This window comes from Cervus elaphus, unplaced genomic scaffold, assembly GCF_910594005.1.
Source record: "Cervus elaphus unplaced genomic scaffold, mCerEla1.1, whole genome shotgun sequence".
Taxonomy (NCBI): domain Eukaryota; kingdom Metazoa; phylum Chordata; class Mammalia; order Artiodactyla; family Cervidae; genus Cervus; species Cervus elaphus.
In genome coordinates this window covers 3698611-3723229 of record NW_025316783.1, presented here as the reverse complement: position 1 = coordinate 3723229, position 24619 = coordinate 3698611, and the positions used below count along the sequence as shown (strand labels likewise).

The window sequence follows — 24619 nt, the reverse complement described above, 5'->3', positions numbered from 1 at the left end:
GACGGCTCTAGGTTCTAAAAAAAAAGATTCTGGATAACACTGTGGCTCATTAATCAAGACTGTGTTCTTTAAAGTAGAAAACATTGTGCCGTAAAGATGTTAAAGCCCCACTGGCCCACTTGTTTCATTTAAATGCCAGAGAGTATTTCTTTATTTCATAGAGGATATGTCTTATAGCTCTTCTATTTAAATTTTATTTGGGTTTACTTAATTTCTTTCAAAGTTAGAATAGGTAAGCCTGTGAACTCACCCATATGATGGACATGGCTTTGTAAGTGGAAAGTACTCCCTTTTCAGAATACTCAGATACTGTGAAAGCACAAATTAATGTAAATTAATTGTAGCTTTAAAAACAAAGCTTGTGCATACCTGTGAAAACTGCTCAGCTTGTTGCTATAAGGTAAGCCTCTAAGTGATTTTAAAAAACAGTAGTAGGCTAGTGTAGGGAGACCAAAATTGGACTTCTGTATGATTCTTTTACGATTTACAACATATTTTCGGGTGTATTTCACCTGACCCTTCCATCTATAAATAAGGCCTGTGAATATTCTCCCTGTGATGCCAATGAAGAAGCCAAGACTTAGAGCTCTGAAATAACTGTGTAACATAGCTACTGAACAGAAGAGACAGACTTGAGAATGGTAGATACACCAAATTCAGTTGTTGGGTGCTTAAAAAAAAGTTTGGAATGCACTTTTTATTTTATAATTTATCCATAAGATAGGCCTAACTCAACTTCAGTTTGGTTATTTCCATTTGAGTTTATTGTTCACAACTCAGAAGCAACACATACCTCTGCATTCTGTGTCTGTACATTTCTTACAATGGATAGGAATAAAAGAAGTCGTGAAATAGCCTCAATTTACCAGTCAGGTAAACATGTTGGTATATTTTAAAGAGTTTGTTCTGCTGACTCAAATTGAAGCCGAGAATGCCCTGGACAGAGGGACATTAGGAGAAACCGGTAAGGGGGCAGGTAAGGTACGAAGCATTTAGTGAGGGGGAGTGCTGAGCCGGGAACTAGAAAAAGAGGGTTCATGAGCACAGAATTTACCTTTTTATGTTTGACATGATTGTGAAAATTTTACTTAAATTTGTCTCTCTTTTTTGGCATTCAATAAAGTGATGAGAGAAACCTCAATTTCAGCATTTGCCTATTATTAAGTTTCCATAGATACGAGGTCAGAACACGAATGTAAAGTGCAAGCACATTGGAAGTTTGCTCTTAATGTTTTTATTTCAGACAATTTTATATCAGTTTCCCTGGAAACTGAGAAATACCTGCATTGATATAAAACATTTTGGCTTTTCTGCAATGAAGAATTATTTGGTTACTTAGACAAAACCAAACATAAATGATGCTGTGTGTTTTTCTTCAGAAACCTTTGAGAAGAACATGATTTCTTCAAGCTGTTTCAGTTAACTCCTACGAACCTAGTATAAATATCAGATAGACTCAAAAGAATTTTGTGGCTATCTTGCCTTTAACAGTGTATCTAATGTAACTGATGTTACTGTCAATAATAGAAAATAAGATGCTAAGGTCCTATTATCTGATTTTATTATTATGCATCAGCTTTTCAAACAGCCTTTATATTCTCCTCTTAGGAACTTTGCTCATTCTCTGGTGCAAGCTGCTCTCTCAAGTGATTCCTTCCTTCCATCCTCCAAGGAGCGGGTAGGGAAGGAATTGACAACGTAATGGGGGAAAACCTCTGAGCAACAGGTTTTTCCTCCTCTCAGTAGCTATTATAAACACTTTTTTTTTTTTTTTTTTTTTTTTTACTTTTTTGATACCAGTAAACATTTGGGGTAAAAGATTTGCAAAATACTAAAAAGTCATTCACTCATACTCAGAATATCCAGAATTTTCATTAATATTTTGGTGTTGGTTCTTCCTGAACCTTTTGTATACGAATAAACAGAATGTTGTGTTTATTGTATGAGATCGTTCTTTGTGTGCCACATTGTAACTTTCTCTTGTAAAGTGAAGACGGGAAGCTCCTGGAACCGTGCTGACACCTGAAGCGTGCCCCAGGATGTATTTCCACGCAGCTGCATGTAGCTGTGCAGTCTGCTTTTTGCCACCTGTTTAATGGTTGGAGCATCATTCATTTACCCACCCTTTATGGTTGTCTTTTATAATCTCATTGTATTGCTTTAATCTGGGCACAGACATAAAAAGTGATGTATCGTACTTCCCTGCAGAATTCTGGTCTTGTGGCTTTGTCTTTCGACTTAATTAAATTCATAGGGTGAGTCATTTTGTAGTTAAGGTATTTTAACATTAAATGTTCTGTCCCCAAATTAAAGTTACCATTGATTTGTCACTGAACAGTAGATTTCCTCTCTTAGGTTTTTGTGGGTCTTGGTAACCTGTCGGTGTCTTTGAGTCTGAGTAACTAAACTACCGCTCGAAGAGATCTGAAATTAATGCTGGTCTTGGGTGACAGACCCATCAAAGGACAGCATTAGAAGAAATCTTAGATGATGAAGGAAAATTGGGAGAAGCATAAATGATTTGGGGTACACTGAAATGGATGATTATTGGGCACGATTTAGGGGCAGGACAAACAGAGGTTATACTGACAAAACCCAAACCCTAACTCTGGTCTTTACTTCCTAGAGGTCCCTGGGGCCTGTTGACACAGGAATAATGTCAAGTAGCGAAACACTGAGAAGAAAGAAAAGGATGGTCATGGACTGGGGAGGGGGCAGTGTTACTGGGGGTGGTCTCCTTAAGTGACAGTGAGCATCCTAGGAGTGAAGGGGAGCCCTGTGAGGTCCTCAGAAGGAAATATGCTCGGTGTAGGCAGAGGACAGAAAGAGGGTGGCTGCAGCTGAGTGAAAGAATGCCAGGAGGAATATCAGGGGGTTAAGGCCTTGTGTCTAGTAGACCTTGACAAGAAAAAATACGGATTTTAGTCTAATTGCAATGGGAAACCATTGAAAGGTTATATGCAAGGGAATGGTGATAATTCTTAAAGAAGGGGAAGGAGACGTGGGGAGAGGGGAGGGAGATCAGACGAGCTACTCGCTACTCTCACGTGGGCAGGGGTAGAATGAAGCAGGGAGACAAGCTAGGAGGCTGGTGTAGTCACTCAGCTGAGAGCCAACAGTGGTTTGAACAAAAAAGCAACATTAAGAAGGGCCTAAAATAGGCTGACTTGAAGAAACTGAGTGAATCTAAAAGTAGGCTAACAACAATATGAATGGGATAAGTCACAGAAAAAGAAATGCGGATGGCTTTTAAGCGTATCCTCACACATAAGAGAAATGAAAATACAACTACTGTAGCTTGTGTTGGGAGAAAATTCAGAAACTCGGCACTGCATTCTTTGGTGATACTGAGGAAAGTTACATTCATATATTGCTGGTAAAAATGGGAGATTGGTCAACCCTTGAAGGGGAAGTTGGCACAGTCTCACTTAATCCAGAGATCCTACTAAAGGAATTTATTCTGAAGGTATAGGCTGCATATGTTGCATTATCTTCAGTAGCAAAATACTGGAAATAATTCAGATGTCCAGTAAGGGACTGGTAAACTAGCACATCCAGACACTGAAGAATTAGGGAGCTGTGAAGGAGCTCTCTCCACTGTTAATGACTTCATCTGCAGGGGATGTTAACCTGAAAAAAAATGGGGAGAAAATATACACCAATCTCCATGACAGAAGCAGGAGAAATGATATGTATTTGCTTATTAAAGAAGAAAAAGGAAGAACACTAGGAGAAATGCTTGCCCTTGGGTACTCTTATCCTCTTTCCTTTAGTGGGTGGCCTGACTCAATGACATGAGTTTGCACAAACAGAATCGTGTAGGACTGGGAAGCCTGGCGTGCTGCAGTCCATGGAGTTGCAAAGTCAGACACAACTTAGTGACTGAACAACAACAAAGCACTATCTACTTAAGATGTTATTTGGCTGAGGGTGATAAGTGGACATCAGTTTTCCTATGAAATGCTAAATGTTCACTTTTGGCTTTTGAGTTAATTTGTGAAAGCTGTGATGTGTCATTTATTATGCTTTATATAGTATATCCCCTCATGGATTGCAGCCTTGTCATGGTGAAGGGGCTTGTGTAACTCTGTGAAGCTATAGTGTATGGATTGCTCTTGAATTTCATTTGATTCTTATCGTGTTCTGAGTTAGGCAGTGTAGGGATTCTTCTCTGAGGTATAGAATTGTCCAAGGTTTTACTCATTTTTAAAACCTTGATAGATCAGGACTGTAAATTCCATGTACATGACATATAGGGATAAAATTTATTGATGTCATTTTGTGCTCTGCTTTGAAATACTACCTTTTTTCTCGCCCCTTTTAGAAAAATTGTTTATTTTTAGGGTATTAAAGCAATAAAACTTGAAGAGTTAAAACAGTAACATTGTATGATGTGAAATGAAATCACCATAGCTTGCAACCCAGAAAGGTTCCTAAAAGTCCAAGAAGCCCGAGCTAAGTACTCCTTAGAAATACATAAATCCAGGTATACTTACCTGTCTATCATCTCTTGGTCATCATCATTACAGCATTTGATTGAGGATTAAGGTAAGGCAGGACTGAGAACCAAGTTAGAGGCAAGTTGAGAAGCAGTTTGGAAGCCAGGTTGGTCAGAAACTGGGGAAGCAGGTCAGTTGAGGGGGTTGCAGGAGCATGCTGTGTGCCCTCCGGTGAGACAGCCCAGGTCAGCATCTGCTGGCAAGAACCGCTTGGCTAGGGTGTGAAGTGTGGACTCAGATGAAATCACCGGATGACTGTAAGACATGAAATGTAATATTAGCCATAAAACTAATATACTGTACTACTAGGGGTGATAGGGCAGTTCAGTAAATGGAGTAAACCTTTAAGTAAACTGGAGCCCAGAAGTTGGCCCAGAAAATGCTGACAGTCCTGTTTAATTGCAATATATTAAGTGAAAAAGAACTAAAGAGCCTCTTGATGAAGGTGAAAGTGAAAGAGGAGAGTGAAAAAGTTGGCTTAAAGCTCAACATTGAGAAAACCAAGATCATTGCATACAGTCCCATCACTTCATGGCAAATAGATGTGGAAACAGTGGCTGACTTTATTTTTCTGGGCTCCAAAATCACTGTGGATGGTGATTGCAGCCATGAAATTAAAAGACGCTTGCTCCTTAGAAGAAAAGTGTTATGACCAACCTAGACAGCATACTAAAAAGCAGAGACAAAAGGTCCATCTAGTCAAGGCCATGGTTTTTCAGTGGTCATGTATGGATGTGAGAGTTGGACTATACAGAAAGCTGAGCGCCAAAGAATTGATGCTTTTGAACTGTGGTGTTGGAGAAGACTCCTGAGAGTCCCTTGAACTGCAAGGAGATCCAACCAGTCCATCCTAAAGGAGATGAGTCCTGCATGTTCATTGGAAGGACTGATGTTGAAGGTGAAACTCCAATACTCTGGCCACCTGATGCAAAGAGCTGACTCATTTGAAAAGACCCTGATGCTGGGAAAGATTGAGGGCAGGCAGAGAAGGGGACGACAGCGGATGAGATGGTTGGATGGAATCACCGGCACAATGGACATGGGTTTGGGTGGACTCCGGGAGTTGGTGATGGACAGGGAGGCCTGGCGTGCTGCGATTCATGGGGTCGCAAAGAGTCGGACTCCACTGAACTGAACTGAACTGAAGTCAGTATGTTGGCATTAGTCTCCTCCTGTCAGATGATTTCTTAGTCACTACCCTCTCTCTGATATTTTGACAGGGAAAAATCATTTATTGACAGTTTGACAGCATAATTTTAACACTTTTAGGCTTCAGTAATGCATCTTGTTTGTCCTAAGTGGCCTTTATTTTCATATTTTTAACATCTGCAATTGAGATGGATCTCACGATTGATAGAATGTTAGGTTGGAGGAAAAGTAATGTTCAGTGACCTGGTATTTTACAGGTTTCCTCCTGGGAGTGTTTATATTAAGACCCCAACTTAAATTTTTTTAGCCATCCTTTTTCCACATAAGTCTATCATGCTGTCAAATAAGTTGCAATTTAAATTGGTAATATAAAAGTGATGGGTCTTAAAATATAACTTTAATGATAACCCCTAATCATAAGCTCAAGAATATTTCTCCTGGGTTAAAACATTCTTAAAGATTGCTAGAGAAGTAATTTTAGGAAGAATTCACATATAAAATGCACAGTAATTTCTCAAAATACCTCTAACATTACTGTGTGTGCTTGTGGGAGAGGGGATGAGGGGAAGTGTGGGTGGTAATGCTTTGCTTCAGAGTTGACAGTCTTACCTTTGTGACAGTGAAGAGTACGGTAGGTTTTTTTCATCGTCTCCTTAGACTCTTGGCAAAACAGTTAATGGAGTGTGCAGAAATATTGTGTGTATGTATGAGTTTACTGTCTAATGGCTTACCTGTCAAGTCTGTTATAAAATAGTGCTGTAGTTTTCACTGGCAAAAAGTGCAAGTTGTATAGAAAATTGTTATATAGGCTGTAAACAGAAGATTAATATTTTCTGAAAACCTCATGCAAATTGACAGCAGTAAGGCCCTGGTATGTTTAGTATGTATGAATGATAGGCAGCTCACCAAAGTGGAAATGATGCTGATAATTATGGGAAAGTAGTAAAAACTGTGTAATCGAAAGAAATACAGATTAGATCTACAGTGCTGTTCCTTATTTATATTAGTAGAACTTCCCCCCCGCCTCTCAACTGTACAGAGCAGGGGTCGGAACTAAAACTGTCATGATTGGTAGTATTATACATTAATGTGGCCCCACCTTCTTCAGGAAGCAGTTTAGCACTGTACCTTGAGCCATGAAAATGATCTAACCTTTTGGCTTAGACATCCCACTTTTGAAGATCTTTGCTAAGGAGATAAAACCATTATTTATTTAAAAAGCTGTATAACTATAGATGAAAAGTTTCCTCATCAAAGAATAGAACGTTGTAAGTACCTAAACCCCAGCAATAGGGGATTGGCTAAGTCCAGCACAGGAATAACGCTTGATGGACTGTTGTGTATTCATTAAACAGTAAATATGCAACAGTGAGATGTAGAAGGGTTGTTAGTAACAAGAAGACATAAATTATACACTAATTAGAGCTTTTTCTAATGTATAAGGAAAACAACTAAAAGTAAGGGTTGTAAGTCTGTGGGTTAATTTTTAAATAGGGTCATTTTGGCTCATGCAAATTTTTGTTCATGACATTTGTTAAAGGAATGAGCAAGTGACTTTTACCTTTCCCCACCTTCATTGTGATCATCAGTACTGCTGGTTAACCAGGTCTCTTTCAGTTGCAAGTTTGAGAAAATGTCTCAGAATAGCTTAAATTAAAAAATATATATATTGACTTTTATATAACTGGAGTTGAATGAGTAAATTAAGCAGTACTTGACCCAGGAGTTCAATGACCTCACAGCCTATCTCAGTTCTGCTGTCCTCTATTGATCTCTCCTGAAAAGCCTTTCCCCTCATGATGGCAAGAGGAGTGTCCAGCAGCCCCAGACTAGCTAAGGGTCCTAGGGCACCCCTCTGCCTTCTTCTGCTTCTTGGAAAGTTCCAGGAAAGCTGTGATCTGTCAGTCAGTTCTGGGTCATGTGCCCACCCTTGAAACCTCTAGGGTAGGGTAGGGGGAGTGCCAGCTCTTTTCTGATCACTTGGGCAAGTTTACTTTTTTCCTGCATGTTGTCATTTCTTTTATCCCAGCCTTCTTGATTTCTATATATAGATCCGTAGTAGCACATCATAGCATACCTGTAACACACCCTGGTTTGGCAGGGGTGTGTGTGTGTGTGTGTGTGTGTGTTTGGCAGGGGTGTGTGTGTGTGTGTGTGTGTGTATGTTAAAGCTTGCTTCTCTTTGATCCTGACACTTATTTTCCCTGGACTTCCATTGACTCTTGTTAAATTTTACCATTCCATAAACCCTGATGAAAAATATGGCTACTTTGCAAGCATTTCTGCTTATTTTTTAGATTCCAGTGTAGTCTGTTTACTTTCTGGTACAAGTAAGTAGTCATGAATCCTTTCAGAAGCCTTAGGTCGAAAGTCTGTGCCTGTCAACTTTGTGTATAACTGAAATAATTTATTTTCCCAGTGTCCCACTTTTCAAATCTGTAGGGGGGAAAAAACTTTAAAATAATTTTATGGGTCTTTTACATAAAACTGTTGAGTAGAATATTTTCTCCAAAAACAGCTTAATAAACTCCAAATGCAGTGAAGGAATTTTCACGAAGAACAAAGCAGTCGGTTTAGCTATGTAAATTTCTAGTGCTGGCAGTAACAATTAAATTCCCATTAAACCAGGAAGTCCCAAATTACTGTTCATGCAAAATTCTTTCTTTGGGGAAGAAAAGGCTTCTAGGTAGATAACATTTGTTAAATGCTGGGTCAGACAGAATTCACTATGGGACTGGTTAGTTTTTATTTATTTTTTCATTTATTTTTATTAGTTGGAGGGTAATTACTTTACAATATTGTAGTAGTTTTTGCCATACGGGATGGGGAACACATGGTTAGTTTTTAATATATCAATGTGTATATTCTTTTGATTCTCAGCGATAATGTGTAAATCACGTTGACCACCAAAGTCCCCTTTAAAAATAGGCCAATTATTATGTGGTTTGGGAAATGCTGCCTTAACTGTTGCTCTTTAAAAATCTTGGTCCAGTTTCTTAAAAGATTGTTTAATTGGTTTGAGGTGGACTTCACTAAGTAACTGCTCATAGGGCTTTTACGTTTGTTTTAAACAACAACCTTACTGTCCAGCATGGCAGCCTGTGCTTGCTTGATATTTCTGCCTAAATAGAAGACTGTCCCACCTTGGTGCAAGGTGAACTGCCAGCAGACCCACCTTTTTTATGTAGGTATGGGCAAAATTTTTTTCAAGCAGCCCTTTGATGTGCTCCAGGAAATACTGTTACTGAAGCCCTCTATTAATCATGCAGCATGAAAGGAAGAAGTGAGAGTTTAGCTTTGGAAATAGAGGGCAAAGTTAAAACTCACTATCCTGGGAGTGTTCCTATGGATCAGAACATTGAACTCTTATGTAATCCTCTTAAATCTGCCATGATGAATAGCCCCTAGATAAACGGCAGCCAACTAAATGAGTTGGTTTGTTGAGTGTAGTTGGAATTAGCCATTAGATTGTCTGAAGAACGTTTGCCAAAAGCAGCTCATTTGGTTATAGCATATTTGATTGATCTGGTATCTGATAGTAAGTGACTACAGCATAACTTGCTTCTTGAGACTTCTTGAAATGTGCTAGTAATATCAGCTTAAAGAGAGGTGACTGAATTTTTAATCAATATGTAGGAGGGGAATCACATACATGATTTGCCTAAAAGTGGCATAGATTAAGTGCAAGTTAAAAAAAAAAAAAAAAGCCTAAGACATAGCCCTGGTTTTATTCCACATATATGGAGAATTTCTACAATTTTTCTGTTTCCCAATAGAATTTTTGTATTGTTGCCTTTACTACAGTTTCCTTCTTGTCATTACTAAACGCTCTTCTTAAGACTATTAAACTTGATTAAAATCAGCGTGTAGCTGTTTTAAAAGTCATGTCTTTTTCTACTCAACTAAATTGTCACACCTTTTTCTTTTTCCTGTGCAGACTTAGCTTTGGAATCAAACCCTTTTGACCACCCAAGGGCAAGCACAATTTTCCGGAGCAAATCTGAAACGGACGGTAAGACAGTGTTTTCCCCCCCTGAGAAAAAGATTGAAAACTGTTTTTGTTTTGTGTATTATAGGAAGATACAGAAAAGCACTTAGAATGGTTTAATTTTTTTTTTTCATATGTGATAATATTTTAATATGTGATGTTTTATTTTAATATGTGATGATACATTTTTCATTTAGGTGTCACTGTTTTAATGAGGAAAAACACCCAGACCATCTGTTTATACACTTTGCTATTTCTTTATCAGCAGTCAGCTTGCCACATGATTTAGTTGTGGTCTGTTTTTCCATGCTACTTTGTCCTTTTCCTTTCGCTCCAAGAGCACATGAGGTAAAGATGAATGACACGGTTTAGGTCACAGTTAGGTCTTCATAATCAGTTGTTATGTATGGGAGTCGAGGCTTGTGATTTCGGCACCATTTTGCACAGTGCTCAACCGGGTGAACCTCTCTCACATCCAGATTCATGTGAATTTTTAAGTTCTTTTAAAAGTTCTTATAAGAACTTTTAGCTCTTCAAAGTTCTTTCATCCTGATGTAGTGCTGGGTCAGGGTAATCAGACCAGTGTGCCTGCCATATGGGATTTTCCAGAAGGTTATCCTCAGTGTGGGAAACCTTGTGTAAATTTCCAGTGTCCTGCTTGTTTTAAGATGAGAATCAGAAGTTTTTGCACTCCTGCTTGTCTTGCCTGCTTGTCTTCCTTAATATATGTTAAATCCTAGTTTATTTGCTAAAAAGCCATATATGATCAGGTTTTTCGGTGGTTTATGAGAGCAGGAATACCAGAAGTGAACGTTCTATAATATTTGAAGTAATGCAGCACAGTAAAAAATAGAGGGTTCTTTTCCTCTTTTATTTTCATTAGATTACTGGTTTTTATCAAAGGGTCTGTCTCAGGAACAGCCAGACGGAAGAGGGCCAGGCATGGGGGCAGGGCCCAGAGTGTACCACATGTTCTCCAACCTGGGAGCTCCTGGGGTTTCTAGTTTGCATTTTCTTAAAGTGTGTGTACTTTGCCTTGAGGCAATTATTTTTAGTTAGGATTACTGTATTTCTCAGTCTTTTCCAGACTCCTGAGCTGCTCACACTGTAGAGAGACGGTGGAGAGAGTAAAAGAAACACTCTCCCATGCCCCTGTCTCTCCTCAGTCTAAAGGAATTCGTGCTTGTGATGCCGTGGGAAAGTGTATGGCCTAAGACCCTCTTTGAGCTTATATTCTTCTGGCCTTTGTTGGAGCAAAACAGTTCTATGTGCTGTCGATGTATGTTCAGTGAGGTCAGCACGTATGTTAAAATTTATAGATTACTTTCCAGTGTGTAAAGAACCTGTATTTTTTAAGTTGGGTGTTTGAGTAGGTGACCAATAAGTGGTTCGGGATGCTTCCAGAGACACGGGTGCTTGACCAGAAACTGGAACTTGGAGTTGTCATCTGTTAATCCTGGTGACTAAAGTACATGTAGAACTAGAAAATACTACATACTGTGCAGCTGGTAAATTTTTTTATCAGCTAAATATCTCACCTGGCCTAATTTGCTTTGTCCTTTTCTTTTGTAAATGGAGAGTCTTTGATTTGTACCTAATACAGAGTATCTGTTAGTATTAGTCAAATAGTAAAACTAAGTTTTTAAATATTATTTCTAGGATTCATTTTGCTGGGTGGTTTAAATTATATATTTTGTTGGAAGTTATTTTAAAAAACAGAATGAAATTTTAACTCATTGTGTATATTGGTAATCCATCAGATAATTAGTGACTTATTTTTCTATGGTAGTTTTATCAGAATTCATCAGTTAGTTTTTTTTTTATTCTTAGTGCGAGAAAAGAGGAAGAGCAACCATTTAAACCATGTGAGTAAATAGTTGAAAAGTTAAGAAATCAATAGTTTGATTAATTAAAAGTATGTCTGCCATGATTCCTAAAAAGTATGATGGATCCAATACTGTTAGCATTTAACCTCTTATTTATAAAATTTCTGAATCTCTAGTTCCTAATTATCAAGTATATTCAGAAAGGTGTTTGACTTAGTAGTACCCTTTTTTTTTTAAGGGTCCTGACATTTAAGTTAAATTTCAATAATATGGTTATAGCATAAAGATCTACCTTAAATTCTTTTGCCTTAAATTTTTTATCTTAGTTTTTAACCAAAGTAATAAAAGTGTAATAGGTAATTTAATTTTTAGCACCGTCCATTGACTTCTTGGCACAACAGGTGAAAGCTTAACCTCCTCGTCCACCGTGATTTTATTTCCCTCCTTCTGGTCCCTTTACATGCATCAGTTTTTGTTAAATCGGAATCACTGTTTACTTTATTATGACTAAGCAAGTATTGTTCATTGCTGAGCCATATAGTTCTCTGTGCCACCTCCTTATACACCTTTCATTCTTTTTCTTCAATATTAATGAAATCTGAGCACTTCTACACTTCTCAGGATAATCCAGTTCTGCTTTTTCTAGCAAACATGATCTCACACAGCCCAACATAGTTGAGTAGCTCCCTGGCCAGTCTCCCTGTTTTCACATTCTTCATTTTTGTTCTGTGGAATTAATTTCCTGACTATATTCACTCTAACAGCTATTTTTTCCCCCAAATGTTGTAACATTTGTCACATGCCTATCAAAAATATTTACCATCCAGAAAACCACATCTGTTCCATTTCTTCTTGGAGACACTCTTCGCCAACCTTTTGTCTTCCTACCTCCTACATACTAATGATTCCTGGACTAGCTCTGTGCCTGTTTTCCTGGGATATCTATGTGAAGTCACCTGGGATCTCACATCACTGCTCTCTCGTGTTGGATCGCCTATGTCCTAGATTCTGTTTCCCTCTGTCCTGTTTTACTGGAGCACATTTTCCTGGAAAAAGGCACATGAGCAAAAATTTTATAAAGACCTAGCCTCTGTGAAACTCCTTCTATTTGATACAGTGTAGAATTCTAGGTCGAAACTAATTTTTGCAGTTTTAGAGACATTTCCCTCTTGTCTTCTCATTTACAGTGTTGCTCTTAAATCTATTGAATTTGATACATTGTATATTACCAAGTTAGTCTTTTCTCCATTCCTTCCTCCTGTGGAACTTTGTAGTACCCTCTGTCTTTGTGGGGTTTTGAAATTTCATAACATGGTTTGGTATAGACCTTGTCACGCTATTGGGGCATTTAAACATGCAGAACATCTTTTCTTCTAGTGAATTTTTTTGTGTGCTGCTTTGGTATTTTCTATTTTTTTCTTTTGGATTCCTGTTAGATGTTGAAAATTTTAGAGCAATATTTCTGTACAGATTTTTTTCCCCTTCTGTTTTCCATTTTGTCTTCTTGTCCTACTTCATGGAGGTTTCCTTGACTCTGCTCTAATCCTTCTATTGAATATATTGTTTTGTCTACCTTATTTTTTAGAGTTCTCTTCCATCCTTTCATTCTTTTTTTCACTGATGCAATTTCTCATCTTTCTGTAGATGTTGAAGATTTTTTTTTAAGTTTTTATTTGCTCCTGGATTTTTATCATTCCCATCAGTTCCTTCTCCCTGCTTTGATCTGTGACTTCTTGGAGGTTTCCCTCAAACATGTGATGGTCCCTCGCTGTCTGTTAAGATCTAATTGGAAGCATCACTTTGCTAACTGATAGACCTCACTGCACGGATTTGGCGACCACGTCTCTGAATTTTGAACCTGCCTTGGGTTCTGTAAGCCAGATTGGTTTTGTTGTTCCTGGCCCAGTCACTCTGTAGTTCCAAGGTTGTGCTTCCTCTGTTATGCCATGTCAGTTACTACTCCTTTATCTCATTTTTTCATCTTTCAAACATCAAAAATCATCTGCAGTTTATCCTGTCTTGGGTACAGCTTTTTTGACAAAATACTTTTAATTCTAATGAGATGATATCTCTGAAAGAAGGTGGGAAAAGAAGTAGATTTGTGGTTGGTCCACTCAAAGTTGGATTTATACTTTGAATGTAAATTCTCAGTTTAAAAGTTTTAATTCAGTATAGTTAATGATACTGACTCAGACAGTACTTTCTATTATACCTACAATTAGAATACTGCACATTTCTACTAAGGCCTTGATAAGAATCCTGTTCAGACTACTCATCCTGCCACATTGGCCATTAACGTGCAGTAATGTGGATGGAGTAGTTTACACTCATGCACTTCTTGTTGTTTTGTTGCTAAGTCAGACATGACTCTTCTGCAACCCCAGGGACTGTATCCCACCAGGCTCCCCTGTTCATGGACTTTTCCAGGCAAGAATACTGGAGTGGGTTGCTATTTCCTTCTTCAGGGGATCTTCCTGATTGAGGGATCAAACCTGCGTCTCCTGCATTGGCAGGTGGATTCTTCACCCACTGAGCCACCAGGGAAGCCCCACGCTAATGCATAGAATATTACAAAATTTTAAGTTAAAGTCTTAATAATTATTAATAAACACATCTAAAGCTTGTGGAAAGGGGAAGAAAAAAGTGAATTTCAGCTTAATTTTTTTGATGGGTTAAACTCAGAGGCAGTAGGCAGGATGGGAAGATTCACTTGGGTGGAGGCAGAATTTCAACAGGTGCTTGACTTTTAATGATAAGTTTTGGGGGGGATTGTTACTTATTAGTCTTCCAGTATGATGATTTTCTAGTCTTTGCCATTAACACTGAAGTCTACTAAGTAAGCCTTTTCCCTTCTTGTAAAGATTGTAGAAGTCCATCTGTTCTGTCCTTAGCTCTGAATGAAGGTAAATACTCTTCTTCATTGAACATTAAACTATCAGTGAGTGGGTTCTGCTGTTTGATTTTTGTATTTGCATTTTATATCATTAATCTTTGTCAGTGTAGTTTATTGAGGTTTTGAGCCAGTGATGATAAGGCTTTAATCATAAAGGACAGTTACCTTAAATTTTAAAGTGAGATGAGGGGAAAGTAACCTGTTGGCAGCTAATACATCCAGGCTTTGCTCAGAGGCTTTCATTCTGCCATCCTTTAGTGAATAGTAGATGCCAAAAGTTTGAATCGCTTCAGGAGTAGGCCTGGAGAAGCGTTCACTATTTCTTTGGTAGGATCTAGCCAGTAGTCTGTAGGTTACTGATAGACTAAATGAGCGCCCGTAGTCTGTAGGGCTACGTCTGATTAAACTTCTTAAACGTTTCAGCACTAATATTTCCAAAGATAAACAGATATAATTCATAATAAAGAAAAAAGTTTTAATAGAGAAAAACGGGATAAATGTTACCCAAAGCCAAAGCTCTACAAACTAGTCTATATTTTGGTGCATTTTCTTACTATTTTTATTCCCCTCATAGGTAGATTTTATAGTCAGAACTGACTTTTACTGTGTGTAATGTGTCATACTCTTAATAGTGGTGACCTTTTAAAAGATAACTTCATTTAGAATATAACTATTTGAATGAACAGTTTTCATGCTGTGTCTCTTTTGAGATTCTGAAATTACACATTAACCAGATGGCTTAAGGAATATATGAGTTTCAGTTGAAATCATTTCTAGCTTGAAGGAGAAATTCTCCCAAATAGTGGTACTTTTCAGGTATGTTATGTGTAGAACTTTTTGTTAATAAGGAGTAAGTGGCCTTGCCATAAAATACCTGAAACAAGCAAAACGGTGGCTTATACACCCATTTGGATAGTTCTTATTATTGGCTACTGGCAATGTTTATTTAAATGCTCTGTATTTAAAAAAAAACATTGACTAGACTTTCTCCTTGTTTCACCTTTGATGCGTTTGTGGAGGACATGGATAGAGTGTGACAGCGTGGTGAAAACTATTTTAATAGAAGGAAGGAAGGCTCATCGGAATTAGTAAACAAAACCCAAGAAAACCAAGTGTTAAAACTGTTTGTGTTCTGTGGTATTAAAGAATGCTATTACTCAGAGCTACTGACAGTGACTGGGATTTGATTATTGGCCTTTACTTAAAGGAAGAGAATTGTCCTCACATAGTTCAGGCTGTTTTAGTATTTGACTATGGCTGTGTTTTGGGCTCTTCACAAATAAATGGATACTTCTAAAGTGTTTTAAAGATAGCTTGTTCTCTAGAGGGTCTGACAAAGCTCTTTGTCACCTACCCAGCACCACTGCAGATAGTTTGAATGTGTATCATTAGCATGATTTACCTTCCAGTTGTAATCGATCTTAAATAATTGGTCAAATGCTTCTTGATTCCTAATTTGTCCCAGATTCTGTTCTCAGCAGCTGGAGGAGGAGCAGTAAGAATCTGTCACCTGGAGGAGCTTGTTTGCTTACTTAGGAGGGGGATACCAGGCAAGCAGTTGAGACCATGTAACAGGTGGTGAAACAGAGGTGTAAGTGTGCAGAAAGGTAGAAGTTTGGTGGTGTGGCTGCTGGCTGAGGTTTGCTGGAGGTCGATGGGGTCAAGCTTGCTGGGACAAGGAGGAGGAAGAAGCCACTGCAGGCAGAGAGCAGCATGTGCAAGGCAGCAGAGTGCCATGATGAGTGGCAGATAACATGTAGAGTAGAATTAATAAAACTGTGAGATGAGTGGAAAGTATTCTCTGAGGCTCTCCCTTGTGTAATATAATGGCAGTCTTACTTAACCGTGAAATTCTCAGAGCTGCTTTGTCTGTTTCTTGGCTGTGAGAGAATCTTAAAGCTATACCCTTTCATCCTCCAGATAAGGAAACTGAGGCTCAAAGAGATTTATGGCCTTCAGGTCACTAGTGATAGAGCAGCCCTGGCATGCCCAGCCTCTGATTCAAAAACGCTTGTTTCCTCACACTGTCTCCCAAACTAATACATTTATGATTGGCGTTCATTGACTGCAATGAAATGCTCTCACATCGATATTATATAAAGCATTGCATTTTATTGTAGTAAATGAATAGAAATAGAAATCTCCGCTGCATTTCATTGCTTAAGGAAGAAACACTGAAGTCTTACTAAAAGCTTTCTCATTACTATAAAGGCAATTTATAATAGGTGCTTTCCAGGTTCATTTGTGGGTCCTTTTTCAAGAGCAGCAGTTTATACCACATTTCTCAGATCTTGCCTGTGGAAGTGAGAGTACAGAGGTTTCCCATGGAGCTGCACGTGATGCCACACTCAGCAGTTCATGGAGTATAAGGAAAATCTTAATGCTTTATCGTTTGACATTTTAACCAAGGAAAAAACACACTTTTATAGGTTTAACTTACTGTGACATTTTCTTCTATCTCCCTTCCCCTTCAGGTATCTCCAAGGAAGCTTACTAAAAGGTATAGCTCATGCCCAACCATATTTCCAGATGACAGCACAGTCAGCGAGCCTAATCTTAGAACCACAATAAAATGGTGAGTACAACTAGGTTGCCAAGGCTGAGTGGCAGACCCCCTTCATGCTGAAAGCATCCTCGCCATACATTATTTCATTCGTTTGGTTTGTCCTTTTCAGTGATCAGGTTAAGAAACTGGTGTCAACTCTATGTTGGCTTCAGGGACCTCTCAATATGAGTCTTCAGTTTCCATGTTAATCATAGAGTACATGATAGAAGGGAAAGTCAGTTAGCAAGTGAGAAATCCCAGGAAAAATGTAAACCTCATTTGATTCATTTCTATTGTTAAGACAATGTTGAACATAATGAGAAACAGAGGTACCTGTTTATTGTATGTTTCTAGAAAAAAAATTATTTCTTTATGAGTTGGGAGAGTCCTACAACTATGTATACTAGTTTGGAAGCTACCATTAGAAGAAGGAACAGCTTGTCCCCTATTGGCACTGAAGTGAATCTGCAGTTAAATTTAACTGGACTTGGTCAGATTTATCCCACCGTGCATTTTTTTCCTGCAATATTTCTGTAGGAAATTTTACTTCTCCTTCCTCTCCCCCAAAGAGGGGGAAAATATATCAAAACCGTTTTAAGGGGCATACTCTCAAGCTTAATTTCTCCATAGATGAAATTTGTTCAACTGAGATTTTAACTTAATAGACACATTAAATTTTTGTTTTTGTTTTTTTTTTTAATTTTTGTTTATATATGTGTATCTCTAACACACTGTATCAATCAAAGCAGAGAACAAAAAAAGAGATGAAGTTTCAGAAACAAGGCTGTGGCCAGGCTTATACTTAAGAAGACACGAACAGTGTTACAATGACGAAAACTATTCCTCAACTTCTGGAAGCCCCTCATAGTCCACAATTGGAGATGCACAGTTCAAAACGCCCTAATCATGGGAATGTTCAAGTTTATTTAAGAGAGAGAATTAAAAACGAAACAGGATGCAGACCTTCCTGCCTCCCTTGGGGTTGTCCATGGAACATTAAATAATGTCTTCTTAGCATATGAATGTTGACTTTCCAGAACAGTTTGGGAAATGCTACTTGAAAATATTAGTATCCTAGTTTCATTCTTTTACAAGTGGTTGACCAGCTTTCCCAGCACCACTTGTTAAAGAGGTTGTCTTTTTTCCATTGTATATCCTTGCCTCCTTTGTCAAAGATAAGGTGTCCATAAGTTCATGGATTTATCTCTGGGCTTTCTATTCTGTTCCATTGATCTGTATTTCTGTCTTTGTGCCAGTACCATACTGTCTTGATGACTGTGGCTTTGTAGTAGAGTCTGAAGTCAGGCAGGTTGATTCCTCCAGTTCCATTCTTCTTTCTCAAGATTACTTTGGCTATTCGAGGTTTTTTGTATTTCCATACAAATTGTGAAATTCTTTGGTCTAGTTCTGTGACAAATACCGTTGGTAGCTTGATAGGGATTGCATTGAATCTATAGATTGCTTTGGGTAGAATAGCCATTTTGACAATATTGATTCTTCCAATCCATGAACACGGTATGTTTCTCCATCTGTTTGTGTCCTCTTTGATTTCTTTCATCAGTGTTTTATAGTTTTCTATGTATAGGTCTTTTGTTTCTTTAGGTAGATATACTCCTAAGTATTTTATTCTTTTTGTTGCAATGGTGAATGGTATTGTTTCCTTAATTTCTCTTTCTGTTTTCTCATTGTTAGTATATAGGAATGCAAGGGATTTTCGTGTGTTAATTTTATATCCTGCAACTTTACTATATTCATTGATTAGCTCTAGTAATTTTCTGGTAGAGTCTTTAGGGTTTTCTATGTAGAGGATCATGTCATCTGCAAACAGCGAGAGTTTCACTTCTTCTTTTCCTATCTGGATTCTGAAACTAGAACACTTTCTAACACCATACACAAAAATAAACTCAAAATGGATTAAAGATCTAAATGTAAGACCAGAAACTATAAAACTCCTAGAGGAGAACATAGGCAAAACACTCTCCGACATAAATCACAGCAAGATCCTCTATGACCCACCTCCCAGAATATTGGAAATAAAAGCAAAAATAAACAAATGGGACCTAATGAAACTTAAAAGCTTTTGCACAACAAAGGAAACTATAAGTAAGGTGAAAAGACAGCCCTCAGATTGGGAGAAAATAATAGCAAATGAAGAAACAGACAAAGGATTAATCTCAAAAATATACAAGCAACTCTTGAAGCTCAATTCCAGAAAAATAAATGACCCAATCAAAAAATGGGCCAAAGAACTAAACAGACATTTCTCCAAAGAAGACATACAGATGGCTAACAAACACATGAAAAGATGCTCAACATCACTCATTATCAGAGAAATGCAAATCAAAACCACAATGAGGTACCATTACACGCCAGTCAGGATGGCTGCTATCCAAAAGTCTACAAGCAATAAATGCTGGAGAGGGTGTGGAGAAAAGGGAACCCTCTTACACTGTTGGTGGGAATGCAAACTAGTACAGCCGCTATGGAAAACAGTGTGGAGATTTCTTAAAAAACTGGAAATGGAACTGCCATATGACCCAGCAATCCCACTTCTGGGCATACACACTGAGGAAACCAGATCTGAAAGAGACACGTGCACCCCAATGTTCATCACAGCACTGTTTATAATAGCCAGGACATGGAAGCAACCTAGATGCCCATCAGCAGATGAATGGATAAGGAAGCTGTGGTACATATACACCATGGAATATTACTCAGCCGTTAAAAAGAATTCATTTGAATCAGTTCTAATGAGATGGATGAAACTGGAGCCCCTTATACAGAGTGAAGTGAGCCAGAAAGATAAAGACCATTACAGCATACTAACACATATATATGGAATTTAGAAATATGGTAACGACAACCCTATATGCAAAAACAGAAAAAGAGACACAGAAGTACAGAACAGACTTTTGAACTCTCTGGGAGAAGGTGAGGGTGGGATGTTTCGAAAGAACAGCATGTATATTATCTATGGTGAAACAGGTCACCAGCCCAGGTGGGATGCATGAGACAAAGTGCTCTGGCCTGGTGCACTGGGAAGACCCAGAGGAATCGGGTGGAGAGGGAGGTGGGAGGGGGGGATCGGGATGGGGAATACGTGTAAATCTATTGCTGATTCATATCAATGTATGACAAAACCCACTGAAAAAATAAATAAAATTTAAAAAAAATATATTAGTATCCTTATCATTAATTTTACTTTTCTGTCTTAAAAGTATAATTAGCTTATAAATTTAATTTAATTTTTAATGTGCAAGGCTTTTTATTTTTTAGCTATTTAAATGATCAGTAACTTCTAACTTTAATTAAAAACAACCAGTTCACAATCATAATAATGTAACTTTCTTATAATATTAGTTTCGGTCAAATCGTATTTCAACAAAAACTGAGCCCCATTGCTCTTTAAAGTCCTGAGTTTTGGCACTTCTCTCGTAATCACTGAATGTTTTTATTCAGCCAAGACTCTAAATCTGTGGGTTAAAAACTACTCTCACTGTGGCTAGACTCACAGCTTCTTTTGAATTCAAAAGAGCCTGATGTTCCAGTATATAATTCAGAAGTAGTTTTAAAGATTAACCTTGCTCAGACAAGTAGGTTTCATGCTTTTTATTCTCAACCTAGTCTTAGTGTTTGGAAATAAAGTAAATTTTTTTCTCATTAAGTTTTAAAAATGACCATTCACATTCATTATTGATGAAATAAAGGTTTACTGAGAAAATTAATAGGGCAAATTGGCTTTTAGGAATGATCTTGAAAAATACGATGGGATTAGTTTTCATTTGGGGTAGGTGAGCCTTATTAGAATCACTTGTGCAACTTTTTCAAGATGTATGTCTCTGAACACATACATGAATTCCACCTTTCCTCCCTGCCCTCAAGACACAGTCTGTGGGTCTATCTGCCTCTCTGTCCCTGTGTCTCTTTCTCTCACACACACACCCCTTTTGACAAGCTGAGGAATGATGTGTGAGGCATGATTTCATAGACAAAAGCATCCTGAGAGATTCTGATCTTAACCCTGACTCATTCATTCCTAGACTTGGCTGCACGTTGCAGTCACCTGGGGAGCTTTAAATACAATCCTGTTGCCCAGGTCGTACCTAATGCAGTTAAATCAGAACATTTTGAAGCAGAAGCCAGGCAGTGTTTAAAGCGTCCCGGGTAATCCAGTGTGCAGCTGACCTTGGGAACCACTCTCTGCTTTGAGGGTAGGAGAAAGAGAACTACTTCTGATAACTGGTGGGACGTTGAGTAAGTCAATTTTAAGCCTTGATTCTCTTATTTGTAAAATGGGTTAAGTATCATATTAGGTTCAGTTGCCCTTTTTATCGTGTAACTTTTAATTCTGTGACTTTAAAATCAATTTGAAGAAACTTTGAAGCACTATAGAAGTATCCATCTTTGATGCTAACAGTGTTACAGGCCTTTCTGCAAATGCTAAGATTCTATAGAGGAGTTACAAAATTCAGATTTGCCTTCTCTCTATTATTTTGAGTTTCATTTTAGATACTGAGAACAAAGGGAAGCAAATAACTTAACCAGAGAACCCCTTAATTGCCTAATACACAGCATCTGTGAATAACTTAGGGCTATAGTAGTGTAAAAACTATCTGAGGACTTGTACCTGTTGGTTAGTTAATACTTTATTTAAAATAATGTGGAAATACCTGTCATTAATAGTGTACTGTGTTGTATTGTGCTGCCTTATTAGCAGTGCTTATTTCAGGATAACTAGGCCTATCATCAATTTTGTGACTATAAAATTTTGCTATTAAATTTTCTAATAATTATGTGTGAAAGTGATTTTAAATCCATTTTATTTGATATGGAGCACTTGTATTACTTACTTTTAGAGAAATAATGGAAAATAGATGTGTTAGGGGGACTACCGAACGGAATCAACTGAAATGCAGTGCCTAACAAAAAGCCACACGCACAAAATCTGTATGGCTTAAATTTAACCATGTGGATAGATGATGTAACTTGTATGGGATGAAAGATTCTGTGCATAGAAGGACAAATGACCGGGGAAATATGTAAGAATTTATATATTATAATAATCAACCCAAACATGTCTTCTAAGAGCACATCTATATTTTGGGTCTCCTAATTTTGCTAAAAGCCAAAGAACCTAAAACATGGGGGATACCACCTATGGGTACTGCTCTGAATTAGGGGGTGTGGGGGCCACCGGGCATCTGGATGGTCTTACCTCTCTACCAACCCTTTAAAATGTCTTCAGGCCTAATGTGATAAAAACCAATTATTACAATATTTTTTTTTCCTCCACAGGGTGAGCTTAGAAATATATAACCACATAAAAAACAGGTGAGCTCTTTTAAAACCTGTCTTGTTATTCCAGCTAATTAATTTACACAGTATCAAGTTTAGTGTTAATAACAATGGACAGTATTAGAGTAAGCTTTTACTGTTAGGAGTCCTTTCATTACAGTATTGAAGTGAATCATTTATTTTTATTTTGAGACTCTTAATTCTTTAAGTTTTATGTGGTTTACATGGATATTTACTGTATTAGAAATTGAAATTTAAAATTTAAAAAATTAAATCCACTGTATGTGAAAACAGGCTTTCCTCAGCACTGCTGAAGTTCTGAGCCGGATGAGGCTTTGGCGTGGGGTGCCACCCTGTGTGCCGCAGAGTGTTTAGCAGCACCCCGGCCTCTGCTCTGTAGGTGCAAGTAAGGTGTTCTGCTTCTCTCCACATTAGGACAGGAACACTGTCTCCTGAGGGATGAGATCACCATCTGACTGGGGACCCCAGTGTTTAACATAAGTCATTTTTTTAATGAAAAATAACCATTTTCCACAACAAAATAGTGGAGAGGATAGTATCTCATTAATAGGAGACAGTTGATTCTCATGTCAACATTGTCTTCAGTCATTTGCTTTGAAGAAGCAATATGAAGATCCAGCTACATGCAGACATATAGTTGGGAAAAGGTGAATTTTTAAAGCCTTGAGATAATTGGACATATTCTTTGATACTGTCCCCAAAATCCACATGTGCCAGTTTATTAAATTAGTTAAGATGGAGTTCCAAGTCATTATCAGTGAACTTGAGGTAGATACTATGTTAAATTAATGCCCATTGATCTGTCATGCATACTGAGTGGATCTTTTTATCTGTACATGATTTTATATTATACATTGTCATTTGCAAAGTATTGGTTCACATGTCTTCAGACAGTGTCAAAAACTCACTCTTGTTAGTATCACTACCAGTCTTATCAGGAAAGTCTTTAAGTATTGATAAATCAAGCTCACCATAAATAACACACTGGAAGGTACAAATTTTCCAAAAATCCTAATATTTTTAGCTTGATGGTTTGAATTTTATCATTGGCAACAAATAGTTTAGAGTTTTCTTTGAAGTGACAGGCTCACTTTGTTCATTTTTGAAAAAATGACTGTCAATTGGCGTTTCATGAAAAAAGTGGTTTAAATATGATGTTCTAGGGGGAAGAAAGTGACTTGGTTACCAGTAAGTTACAAATGCTCTTCCTTAGCACAGCCATATTTCAGTCCATACAAGCGCTTAATGCATACTTTCCGTTTACTCAGAATATGAAGAAGAAGAGTAAAGGTTTAAGAACACTTAATTTTTACTCTTTCATCATGGATGTTCTTAAGTGAAGCAGATTTTTTACATTCATTTGGCCAGGAATAAGTGAATGACTTCTAATTTAGTTTCATACCACTGCCTTGATTCACACTCAGAAATGAGCAATTTTACCCACTTTTGCTTTTATACAATCATAGTTAAGTGTCAAACAGGGTAAAGGCAGGTGATGTCTTGGTATTCTTATAAAACACGTTTTGACCTCTTGGACTTACAGGATTTCTGAAGAGGGGCCAGGGGAGATTCCTATAGAGGCCTATAGACCACATTTGCAGAACTACTGTTTAAATGGGCACAGTGTAGTAGTGTGGTGGAATTTAAAAGAAAAAGCCTGGTCTCTCTTAAAAGACAATTAAAATTTTTAACTCAAACTATTTAAAAGAGACAAGAAGAAATAAACAATAAGAATATAATATGAAGAACAAAAGCGGGGTGGAGACAAGAAAAAATCATGAATCTCATATTTACATTCATTGAAGTTAGAAGACTTTATTGCCTACTACTACCACTTTATAAAATGTTCTTGTATATTCCATTGTGAGGTTAGTGAAGTGGAAATGTATTGGTCTACGAACATTGCCTGTTAGAAGGGGTCTGTGTGGGTAAAGGCAGCTCTGGCTGGTTATAGAAGAGATTTCATGCAACTTGGTGTGCTGAGTATAAAATAGGTCAGAAAACCTTTCTAAGGGCAGAATCCAGGAGAATATGTAAAACTGTTTGCTTTATTAAGGTTAAGCTTCCTCTACTCCTCTCTCTACTTTTAGCAGATATTTTACTAAGCTAGTAACTCCTGAATTAATTTTTAAAATACACATTCTTATTTTATAGAGATTCTAATAGGTCCTTGGACATTTTTGATGAGAGATCACATCCACTCACAGTAAGTGTCACTTTTATTGAAGGTGTATTTTTCTCTTATTACAGTTGTGTTTATTTCATGCTGATTTGCTTTGAAATTAATTACTAGAAGAAAATTATTGCCTCCAGCTCAAAGCCAAGATTGTCTTCCTTTAAGTCTTCTTCCCCCACCCCATATTATGTCAAGTAATTTTACCAAAAGCATGTTGTGTCAGGGGT

The 24619-nt window shown here is 37.6% G+C and overlaps 1 pseudogene; it reads left to right on the top strand.

Moving 5' to 3' along the window:
• LOC122691402 overlaps positions 1 to 24619 on the top strand; it is a 193642-nt pseudogene that overhangs the window by 157648 nt on the left and 11375 nt on the right.